Raw genomic sequence first — 12,891 nt, forward strand, 5'->3', positions numbered from 1 at the left:
GGTGTGGCGAGGACCGGGCACCGCGTGCCGCTCCCGGGCAGCGGCGGCGACTGCGGGCTCGGGAGGCAGCGGCTGCAGGAGGCGGCGGCCGCTGGGGTGCGCCTGTGCGCCGGCTGCGGGGCTCGCGGGTGTGTCCGCGAGGTCCTGCTCAGGGCGGGCAAGGTCACCGAGGGGCGCCCCTCCCCAGCCCAGAGGCGGAGGTAGCGAGCCCACGCGAAAGTGAGACGCTGCGGCTCGGGCAGCCTGCTCAGCGCGCGGGCTACTTGGAGTTCCCAGCCCGCAGAACTGTCTGCCGCTTGTGACCCAGACTATATAGTTATCACACCACAGACCCGCGCTCCCAGGAGCACTGGAAGGAAGCCCACGGGGCGCAGCTCCGCCCTCCAGGAGCCGGGTGGGGAGAAGCGAGGCGCGCGCTGCCACCCGGACAGGCCCGTGGAGTAGCTGTGGGCCTCCGACAGGACCGTGCCCTGCTTGAAGCTAACAATACTAAGGGCATTTAGTGTTGCATCAAACACCCTTCTCATAACTGGAAAAGATTTTCAGGAAAAAAAAAAAAAAAAAGGCAAACAAAGCCGGAATGACAGCCGAAGTTAGGAAACCAGGACACCTCTGCACAGTTAGGTCAGCTGGAAAGACCAGTGCTGCGGGCAGTGGAACCACAGTTCAATTTTACACTGATCCATCACTTTCATTTAACTGGAATTAACATCGCCTCAAAAATACCCAGTGGAAAAACTCAGCCTTCTTACCCCATTTTGTGTAGCCTATTGTGCTGTGTGTGTGTGTGTGTGTGTGTTTTAGAAATAGGGAACTGGTTTCTTTCTTTGTCTCATCCTGATCTTCCTGTTGTGAATTTGCAGTTTAATATGGCATTTTGCAATGACCTAATTTGGGGGCAGAATTAAATCTGGGGTGTATATTGCACAACGTGTGAATGACACCATTAGCAGTGATACACCAGAGCGACTTAGCTGACATACTTTCAGCAAACTCCCTTCAAAGTACCCTTGGCAAGAATGTAAGACATTACTCACTCCATGGAAACACATAATTAGATTGATAATATGGGGACTTTGAGAAATTCCTTCCAATCCTTCCATACAAGGGCTTATTTTCCTGCATCTAATGATTATCCTTTTGTAATTTGGGTTCCTCTGAAACTTGAAAGTTGTGTGCAAGTAAACAACCCACGTTTGAAGGAGAGTGGTCAACTAGCTACTGGGACAGTGGCCACAGTGCTCACGAAGAGGAGGCTTTACCCCTCCCTGCTCAGCCTGGTGGAGGTCCATGCCTCCTCCTTGCTGAACATCAGTTCATTTAAAATTGAAACTGAAGACTGGATGTTTGGCTTGAATTGATTGCTTTGGTTGGCTGCTTTGGTGAAACAAACAGGTGTAACAACTTGAATCTGTATCCCTCTCCAAAGTTCATGTTGAAATGTCAAGCTCAGTGCACAGACCTGGAAGTCTGTGCCCTTATGAACGGCCCATGAATGGGCTCCAGGGGTCAAGTTTGCCCTTCCGTCCCTCCCACCATGCCAGGAGCAACACTGGCCCTGCAGAGGCCCAGGGCAGCCCTCACTAGACTGCAGCTCTGCTATGCCTTTGTCTTGGACTTCCCAGCCCACAGAACTGTCTGCCGTTTGTGACCCAGACCATATAGTATTTTCTTATCACAGCACAATGGACTGAGACCATGGCAAGATTCCAATGTCCCTTTCCTCCCCTACCCTGAAAGCCCTACATTACCAGAAACAGGAAGGGCTGAAGAATGGCTGAGGGTGAGATCGTCCATGGATTCTGCCATCGGGGATGCCCAGGCTTCGAGGCCTAAGTGGTGGCAGAGGTGGCGATGGGGTTACTGAGAAGTCCTGTTGCCTGAAAGACACGCCACAGGGCACCGGGACAGGGCGTTTCAGCCCATTCTGGTCTCCAGGAAGCCAGGCAGAATCCCTAGCGGTCCCTCCTGGAGCCGTGACGGGCCCTGGGGAGCGTCTTAAACTGGCCTTTCCTCTCGTTCTCAGCCTGCCTTCCTTCTTCTTCCACTTTCCCCGATCCTTTGTCTTAACTTGTTGATGGACGATGCTCTAGACATCTCCAACCTTGTTTTGGAATGAGGTGAAGAATAAATAACAATTATTCCCAGGAAATAAATTGATATTTATTTCTTGATACTATTTATAACAAATAAATGTGCTGTGACTTCACGAAGACCTCGACACCCTGTGTTCCCACTGTAGAGAGGAAGACTCCACTCTGACCTGTCAGTCAACTTTCCAGTACTCTCCCGAACCCCTGAGGGAGCCTACAAAGAGGAACGACTCCTCTGGGCTCCGTTTTGGGGGCTCCATTCATTTGGGCCTGGGGCCCACAGCACATCATGGTAGAAGCACGTGCAGAGGTGGCCCATCCACCTCCTGAAGAGAGAGGAGGCGGCCGACTCCCACGGTCCCCTTGGCACCCTCCCACACGGCCCAGCACCTCCCACCAGGCCCCACCTCATGGTGCCCACTGCAGTCTGAGCCTTTGGCATTGGGTTAGGGACACTCCAGCTCCAGGGGACAGACACAGTGGGCCAGGTTCACATCACATGGTTTGACCACCTCTTCTGGGGATAGTTTTGGTCTACAACTGGAAGAAGCAAATAATCAAATTCCTTTTCCCAAAAAGAGAACAGAGGTGGCAAGAGCCACTATGCAGTCCCTGCTCACTGCCACCACCGACTGTCTGCGTTCCTGCTGCAGACTGTACCATGCAGGTGACATGCACACTAAGCAACTTTATGCCAATAAATTCAATAATCAACACAAATTGGACAAAGTCCTTGGGGGGAAATCTAACCCCAAATGATTCAGGATGAAATTAGAAATTTCACTGAAATGGAATTCAATAACATATTGATTTTAACTACTTAAAATGCTGTCTATAAGGAAACCTTCAGGTGAATTTAATCAAATGTTTAAGGTAAAAGCAATAAAATATCAATATTTTACCAACAAGCCAGAAAACCCTGATACTAGAGTATGACACAGAGGTCAGAGGGAGCCACCTGCCTCATGATGGGGATAGGAAATCCTCAGTGAGGCATTAGTACGTTGAACCCAGAAATACTCGCAGCAGCTCTTAAAGGATGACCTCCAATGACCAGGTGCGATTTGCCCCAGGTGCTTATTATCGGCCCAACATTCAAAGGTTGTTTAAGGCAACTTACCACTTTAACAAAAATAAACCAATGGCCATCTCAGTTGATGCATAAAAACCCACCTGATAAAATTCAGCAGTCATTGGTGATAAAAGGAGATCATCAGCAAGCAGAAAAACACTTTCAGCTTGACAGCGAGCATCTTCAAAGAACCTCCCGTAAGACTGGAAGCAGCCAGTGCACCCTTACCATTTCTATGTGACGTTGTGCCAGGGTCCTCACCAGGGCAGTAAGTCATAAAAACAAAAAGAAACATGGAGCACACACGCTGGAGAGGGAAGAGGGGACTTTCCCTGCAGATGTGTCTGTGATGAACACTTTAAGGAACACGTGAAGCAACTGCAGGATTTAAGAGGTGAGTCACCAGGCTACAGGTGGTCAGCATGCGAAGTCAATGCACTTTCTATACCCTAGTGCTACAGACCTTTGTGCCCCCCCAAAGTCCCACGTTGAAGTCCCAACCCCAGGACCTTGGAACGTGACGGTATTTGGAGGCAGGGCCCTGAAAGGTGCTGACGGCCAGACAAGATGGCATGGTAGGCCCTAACCCAGGCTAACTGGGCCTTTGCAGAAGAGGATATCCACACACAATGAGACCCTGACTTCTCAAGCAGAGGGACAGAGGGAGGACTAGTGGGGAGGAAGCCGAGGACAGTAGAGCACAAGCCAAAGAGGAGACCTCAGGACACCACATCCCTGCCACTCTGGGCTTGTCTGCTGGTCTCCAAAACTGTGGGGTGTGATCCTGGTGTTTAAGCCACCACTCTGTGACACCCTGCCATGGTGACCCTAGCAACATAGTACAGCTAGCAAGGAAAGAGAGTAAGGCCATTTTTGTGTGTGTTAAAAAATAAATAAATACTTGGAGAGGAACTGAACCAAATATATGTAAGATATACTGCGGGGAGAAATTCAGGCAAGAAGATCTAAATAAGTGGGCAGATATATCATAATCTCAACTGGAGGACTCAGTGTATTGTAATTTCCGTTCGTTCCAAAGTGATCGGCACAATTCCAGCCATGAGCTCAGCAGGCATTTTCATGGAACGTGAAAGTCAGATGCTGAACTTTTATGTGAAAATGCAGCAGACACAGTGTGGCCAAGACTCTCCTGGGAGAGACCGAGGTGCTTCCTGAGTTTCCTGGCAGCCACAGCACGGAGGCGAGCAGAGCCTGGGGGAGGCAGGCCCAGGAGAGCAACAGGCAGAGCAAGGGCTCAGTAGGTAACAGGTAGAGTCAACTGATTTTGAAAACAAGCAGCCTTTCCAACCAGTGGTGCTGAGACAGGCAAATCCCGCACACATGTAATCAGGATCAAGAACCTGAACACCCAAGCTGGCTCTGGAGGGCAGGATCTGGTCCCTCCGTGCAAGCCCAGTGTCCTCAGGGAACATCCAGATTTCATTCAGATCTGCTCTTTGAGGGGCACCAACAATAAAAGAAAAATTCAACCTAAAGATTAGAGGAAAATATTTGCCAAACAAATCTGACAAAGACTGGCATCGAAACATACAAGGAACCCCCCGATTCACATACAAAGGACAAAGACCTGGTAGGGAAACGGCAGAAGTTTTAAGCCTCTGCTTTACAGAGAGACTAACTGGCGGCTAAAGCAGAGTGTGGAAGCCAAGCCTTCAGGGGATGCAGGTGAAGAGATCAACCCTGAGACAGGCCACCCTTCAGAATGACCAGACAAGACCTGCGGACCCCTGGAACTGGGCGGGGTGCAGCAGGACTCCCCACACTGCCGGAAGAAGTCGAAACAGTACAGACACTTGGAACATGTTTACAGGTTCTTACAAGGTTGAGGTGGACCCACCCATCCCCTATCAATTCCACCCCTAGATACTTACCAGAAGAAATGAAGACTTGTGTCCAAAAAGTTATATAACAATGTTTGAAGTCTTTAATCTTGATAATGGAACATTCCCAAATGTCTCAACAGGGAAATGGATAAACAAAGTTCAACACAGTTGCAGTTGTTGAATGGAGTAGAGTCACAAGGTATTCAAGAACATAGTGACTTCCGTGCACATGCCGTGTACACAGCAACACACGAGGTGCAGAGTTCTAGGGAGACCCGCAAAGAAAGCGACAAGACTGGGCTGCTCCAGGGAGCCCCACAGAATGGGCTGACAGAGTCCTATGTCTGCAGACTGGTGTGGGTTATTTCTGTATGTGCCTTTTTCAAACATCAAATTTTACAAGATGAAATCACTACTTAAATTTTGTCTCAACAAATTATGAAGTATTAGAATCTACTTTTTTGTGGGGAATGCGCTAGCCATTCTGGAACTACTTTCTGCCTACTCGAGGCAGGAGAAAAATGAGTCGCTATTGCAGTGTGGGAGAAGGGAGCTACACACGGATGAGAAGTCACAGTGTGGTGTTGAAAGGGAAGTGGAGTCAGTTTTATCATTTTAATTAAAAGACTATGAGTCCTGTAGGGACACTCCATGACAAGGAGACCCAGGCATTTCTAGGAGTGACGGGCAGCCTACAGGAGCTCTAGCCAGAAACAAATCCTACATCTCGGAATCACAAGGAACTAAGTCTGCCAACAACCCAGGGGAGCTCAGAGGCCTCAGATGAGGCCACTGTTCCAAACAAGAACCTTATTTCAGCCCATGAGAAGCTAAACAGAAGCTTAATGATTGATGGAATAAGAACGTCGCGTCTTGCGATCCGTGAACACAGTGTATCTCTTCATTTATTCAGACCTTTTAAACTTTTTCTAGAAATCCCTTGAAGTCTTGGAGCCCATGTCTCGTGGGGTTTGTTAATGTGTCTCTACATATGTGGTTCCTCCTGCCTCTCCCACTGGGAAGTGGTAGGCATTGGCATCCCCGGAGCCAGGAGTGCACTTGGTGCCAGATTTGGCTCTGAATACCATTCTCCATCAAGAGACAAGTCCAGGTCTGGGGAAGGTCAAGAACAAGATGTGCTTAGAAAATCTTATTTTTCTAGAAAATAAAGAGGTCTTAGGGATGATATGAGGACAGAGGACGTGTGTTGAAGAGGACTCCTAAGAGACAAACATGAAAATACAGATATGGAAGCACATAATAGAGACAAATTAAACACTATTGACTAAACTAAGGAACTGGGACTCCACTGACATAAATAAGTAAGCAAACAATAAAGGAATTGATTTCACAGAAGAAGGTCACCTAGTAAATGTTTAGATCACTCAAGGCTGCTGAAGCTAACAGGCTTGACGGTAGATGGGATATCTAGGTCGTCCTGCGGTATCTCAACCCAGGTCACTTACTAGTTAACCACGGGGAAATGCCTGCTTTATGGTGGGCTGAGTTCTTGGAGGCCACCACAACCCAGTCACTGATTCAATACCACTGTTGGGACAAACCCAAGTACCGCCTTTCACAGAATGCACCGAGAAGCCCACAACATCACTCTGCTATTGCTGCCCAAAACACAGTCTGAATCTGATCATGAGGAGACAGCAAACACCCCCGAGTGAGGGACTTTATACAGAACAGTAGGCCTGTACGCTTCAAAAATTCCAGGACAAGAAAGACAAAGAGGCGAGAGGATGCGTATTCATCACTATTGCTGTGTAACGATCTTACCCAATCTCATGGCTTAAAGCATGAAGCATTCGTTATCTGCCCGGTCTCTGACTGGAGTCCAGGCAGGCTTAGCTGGATTCTCTACCCAGGACTCCTGACAGTGCTGCAGGCAGGGTGCTGGCCAGAACTGTTGTCTCCACCAACGCGTAGCTGGGGAAGAGTCCACCTCCAAACTCCCTCGGTCGGATGGAATTCAGTTCCCTGTGATTGTAGACCCAAGGGACTCTCCTTATCACCAGGTGCAGATTCACAGGCTGCTGGCTGGAGGCTCTGTGCACACCATGCTGAGACCCCGCAGGCTGTGGTGGGGTCTCTGTGTCACACACACAGAGGTGTGTGTGTCACCACCAGGTGCTGGCGACCCCGCAGGCTGCTGTCTGGGGTCTCTGTGCACAGCATGATGAGACCCCACCAGGGTCTCTGTGTCACCAGGTGCTGGAGACCCCACAGGCTGCTGGCTGGAGGCTTCTGGGGGTTCTGAGACCACCAGGGCCTCTTGCAAGGTGGAGTTAGCCATCATGGCTGTGAACTTGCTCCACACCAGGAGCAGAGGCTCCAGCAGGACAGCTCCGTGTTCTGATGTCACACTCAAAGGCACCCGACATCTTTACCAGATTCAAGTCTTGCCCTCCCACGAGGAGAGGGGATCACACACACACACACACACACACACACACACACTCTCGGAGTGACAGGGCACAGTGCTGAGACGTGGAGCACACATGCTGGGTGGCTGCCTGCTGGGTCAGGGTGGCCAGGCCTGGGGAGTCCGAGCTCCTGAGGTTCTGTGTGCACCGTCTGTGCCTGCACCAGCACCCCATCTTTGGGAACACAGTCAGAAGCACTGGGCTCCCGTGAAAGGATGCTTTCTGTGGACAGTGCAAGTTGTTACACAGCAGCTGAACCCGGCCTAACGCTTCCCACGCAGCCTGATGTGCTGGACATGCCGATTCAAACCCATCCTGATCCTCCACTCCAGTACGAAGCCAGCGTAGGCGTGAGAGCACCGAGCTATGGTGCTGATCCCAGAGAGCCAGGCATTCCCTCTCCCACACCACCAGTGGCTTCCGCCCAGGTCTCCCAGAGCAGCCAAGAATTCAGTTTGTTATATGGAGCCTGATCTGAGAGAGCAGCCCGCCCCCCGGGAGGCAGGGAGCAGCTGCTCTTCACATCAACCCAATCGTAGGCCGGGGAAGTGGAAGAGGAGGGCTGGCCAGGCGCTGAACAGATGAGGTACAAATGCACTCGCTCTCAGGATATGCACAAACAGGTGGATGCCATCGGCTGAGGACGCTGCCGTCCTGTCTGGCAGCCGACCCACCCAGCACCTCCCGCGGTGGGTCGGCTGCCTCTCATGGCCCACAGAGTTCCGAGGGTGAGGAAGTGCACCGTGTTCATTGGTCAGCGCAGCAGTCACTCACCGAAACCTGACGGACAGGTGGCCAGGACTGGTCCACTCCTCCCCTGCCCTCTGCCGCTGTGGACGAGAGTCCCCTCTGTAGAGAAAATGCTGTGTGCTGGTGCGACCAGTGAGAATGGCAGTAGTTTAGGAAGACATAGCAAGGACTGGCACACTTGTAATCCGACATGGCAGGGTGGAACCTGTGGCACTGAAGCCATTCTAAAAGCCGATCACTGAAAACAGACTCCAAAGTCGAGGAGCAAAGATGTCCGCTCTCAAGAGTGGATCTGGGGACAGAGGTGGACTGATCTCCTCCAGAGCATTGCATGTCTTTCCTCTGCATCTCGTAGGTACAGAATTTCAGTCGAAGATCAGACTCTCATTTTGAATCTCTCAAAAGTGCACGATTCACAATTCACAGTCACATGGAGGAGCCCTCCTCCCAGATGTGCAGGGAAAAGTCCAATTTAAGTGTCATGCCAGGGACAAAGAAAAGGCCTACCAGACCGGCAATTTCCATCGTTTACAAAGAGCCATTGGTGCAAATGTGCAGTCTGCAGCACTCGGTGGCATGCCCGGCGTGAGTTAGGCGGACTTCAAGACCAGCCACTACGGAGCGAGCAACTTTGTCCACGGCTCTTCCCAACAAAAAGGAGGGTTTGCAAGACGGGCTTGCAGAAGCCTCCCGCCTCTGAGGATTCTAAATGCAGAAGGAGGCTCCTGTGGAGGAGGAGGCCCACCCACACTTCCTCCTGGGCTTTTGTGCAGGGCCGTCAGTCACGTCTCGCGGCCACCAGCATTCTTGCCTTCTGTCCTCCTTCCTCGTGCAGGTGTCCCCCCTGGACTTCACATAGGGTGGCTCAAGTCCCTCTAGGAGAGAGCCCATCCCTACCAGAATCTGGTGTGGAAGTCGCTATGTGACCCTGTTAATGTGAGGAGGTCTCCTGTGATGGCATAGGTGTCCCTGAAGAGCTCCTGTGTGAGACAGGGCAAGAACTCTCAGAGGTGGAATGATCAGTGGTTGGTCCCCTGACCCCACAGCTGTGGGCAGGAAGGCTGTGGCTGGAGGAGGGGTCCCTGGAAAGGCGCCTTTGGGGTCTCTATCTAGTGCCTGGTGAGCACACTGCCTCTGCTTCCTGGGGCCCTGTCCTGAGCTGCCGTCCTCCTCCACACCGTGGTGCCTGCCTCACCTGGGCCTGACCACGGACTGAAGCTCAGAACCAGGAGCCAAAGCGGATTCCCTCCTCTGACGGCTCGGTCAGGACTTCCGGTCACAGAGGTGCGAAGTTGACTCTAACCGCCCTCAAGAGCTCTAGGGAAGGACAGGTCACGCCATCCTGGAGTGACCTCTTCCTCAGATGTTGCTGGGGTCTCCTGCAGCCGTGACAGTGCCCTGCAGAGGACGCCTCTGTTAAGGGCGGAGAGGGGCGGCTCCTCAGGAGGAGCCACCAGGGCCTGCCCTTCTCTCTGCCCATCAGCCAGTACATATCTGGCTCTTACGCGGGTTCAGCTGGTGTTTTAGAAGAGGAAAAGTGTATTTAGAGGCTCTCATCCGCAGACAGCCGACTCATCCTCAGGGCTTGAGTGAGGCAGAATATCATGGCAGAAGCGTGTGGCAGAGGGAAGCGGCTCACAGGGTGATCAGGAAGCAGAGAGACAGTCCACTCACCAGATACAAATGTATCCCAACGCCACGTCCCCAATGCCCACTCCTCCAGCCACACCCCACTGCCCTCAGTCACCACTCAATCCCATCAGGTGACTAATTCACTGATTCATCCACCGACAAAATTCAATCATTTTTTTCTCTGAACCCTCTTGCACAGTCTCGCATGTGTGTTTTGGGGGGACACCTCTCATCCACACCATAACGTTGGGTCTGTCCACATTTTGTGAGACTCAGAGGCTCTGCCTCAAATGCAGCTCTGTGTCAAGTCAGCAGACCAAGTGGGAAAGGCGGTCACACGGTGGAATCCAGGGATGGGAGGCCACACGTGGGCTGCCGAACCAACACACAGGCTCTGAAGACCACGCTGGTCCACACGTTGCCAATCCGCACCTGCCTGTCCACCCATGGCCGTCAAGGTCCACGTCCCCACCGTCACACACGCACGCGTTCTGTGGAATCTGCTTTCTGCACAACAAGAAGCCCTCACCATGATTCACCTGGTGAAGGAGAGGGAAGTGTGTACGTGGGTGTGGGTTCCTGCTCAGCCTTTGCGTATTCGGACACCACTGAAATGAGTCAATGTAAACAAAAGGGCTTAATAGACTTTAAGACCCGACCAATCAAGTCAAGCCCATGAATTGCGTTGAAGCACATTTGAAGAGGATCGCTGGATCATCCCTCCAATCTTCTCCAAGTTGCGGTGGTACCTTCTGCCTCGAGAACACCTGGCCCTGGAGTGGACAGCGGCAGTGTGGGGAATGAGGGGGGAGCACTCAGGACCTAAGTGAGCTTCCACGGCAGGCTCTGACGGCGGCACAACTAGCCATGTGTGTTTCAAATGGACGCTGTCCTGAGCTGTCCACTTAAAACAATGTCTCCATGTCATTTAAAGACCTGGCATGGAAGACCATTAAGAGGTTAAGAATCACCATTTCACTTACACTAAACATGCTCTGGAATATAAAGATAGGATCTGGATTCGTTTTAAAAGTTTAAAAAGTTCTCTTTGTTAACTAATTAGGTATGGCCTATAATCAAGTTAGTATTTGTTTAAAGAAAAAAAGCAATTACTTTTTGCCTGAGGGCAAATAAAGGCCATTTCTTAAGTATGCTGTTTTCCACCCCAACCAGCATTCACTATATATTATTTGCAGCAAAGGGGTAAAAATAGATCTAAGTTCTTGTGTAAGTTAGAAGGTTGGCTTTTGAAGTCTCAGAGAGATTTGCTCTTAATATTTTTGCACATACTCAAATAAACCTGTTTAATAAAAAACCGAAGTAAGTTGTGGGCTCTGACCTGTTGGTCAGTGTCTGCGGGTGCAGAGTCACGGTATTGTCCCCCAAGGATCCTTCCAACCCATTCTTAAACCTCATGGTAGTGAAATGCCTCTAATATTGAAGCCAAATTAGCAGACACTTCATGACAGCAAGTGCAACTGCTGTGTTCAAATACTATTACTTTCCCTGTGGGACACAGAAATCCAGGCTCTTCAAGCCTCATCGTCCCCTCTTAAGGTAGAAGCAGGATCCTGGATTTCTATTTAAAGTGAACCTGATCGCTAACTGTAAAGAAAACGCCAGTGGTGACAGCAAGAACAGCCAGATCCACTACTCGCTCTGGGTTAATATGGCAATATCTCCTACAAGCCATGTGAAGTCTGTCACTCCGGTGGTCTGCCCCTTTCCAGTATCTAGTAACAGTGTGAGCGGTGGGGCGGGGGCGGGGGGGTAGGTCTCTTCTTATCTTTCCTGCAGGGCTGCAGGAGGTGGGGCTAGGAGCTGCCTCTGCAGACCACAGGCTGCACTGTCCTGCAGGGAGAGGCCTGTCCTCTGTCTGGCTGTGCAAGACAGAGCCTTTGGATGCCTCCTATGTAAAATAAACTGTGATGACTTAAAAATGGCTTGTGAAAATATACTGTTGCTGGGAAGAAGCTATCCGAGCATTTATTTTCCATTTGCTTTGCAGGGAAACGTATCCCTGCGAGCCTGTTTGATTTGGATATTATTCCTAAAGTAAACATGGCCGGGCCTGCTTCCTGGTCCCTGTCAGCTGGTCAGCTGGCTGGAGAGATCTCCCAGTTGGGATGCCGTTTCTTCACATGGATTCCAACAAAAAACTTTAATGGTAGTGGATGCATAAAAGCCAACTACCTCCTGAATTCAAGCTTTTACAGGGATTTTCCTCCCATTTACCAAGAGACTGGATCTACTGCACAGAAGCCACGGCTTCAGTTTTCGATAAGGATACCATGTCCCACTTACGTCAGCATCTATCATGTCATATTAATTTGTAGATAGGAATTAAATTAGCTCTTCTGGTTTCCTGGTTGTTGGGAAGCTATTTAGTACTCTCCCCCTCAGACCCCCCCGTAACTGCAAAATTAAGTTCCACCAAGTGTATCGCTCTTCCTGCATCTGCCCCCCCAGCTCCGCCTTCCCAGCTGCGGGGGATACGCCTGGCTGCGGCCTCTGCTTGGAGTGTCTTCCATCCAGCCCCTGGGAACGCCCTCCCTGGCCCAGCCTCCAGCCAGCTGTGCCCCTTCCTCTGCTGGCCCCACCTGCTCTCTGTCCTCAGTCCTCCTGTGGCTGCTGGGCCTGACCCAGCTGCTCTGTCCTCACAGACCCTGTCTGGACTCACTGCCTCCCTCCGCCCCACAGAAGAGTGCTCAGCCAGGCCGCACGCGACCCTGCTTTGCCACATCCTGCCCACAGGGCTGGTCCTCCACTAGGTGACCCTGACCCTGGTGCACCCCTCCCCTGCCCTCGCCCTATCTGACGGGCAGCCTCGCCTCTCTCCAATGTCCATGGGCCTCCTCTTCTGGACCCAGACTCAGTCCTCAGCTCCCTTCTCTGTTCTTTCTGACTTCCTTGGCCAACTCCTCTCTGAGCTGCAAACTCCCAGGTTACATGCCCAGACGACGGCGAGTCAGCGGGCTCCTGCTCCTCCCTGCAATGCAGGCACCAGGGAAGAGAACTTGATTCCGTATGCACCCTGCTCCCCTCTGCTCTCCTTGGGACGAAATGGG

The sequence above is a fragment of the Marmota marmota genome, unplaced genomic scaffold (genome assembly GCF_001458135.2).
Source record: "Marmota marmota marmota unplaced genomic scaffold, marMar, whole genome shotgun sequence".
Classification (NCBI taxonomy): domain Eukaryota; kingdom Metazoa; phylum Chordata; class Mammalia; order Rodentia; family Sciuridae; genus Marmota; species Marmota marmota.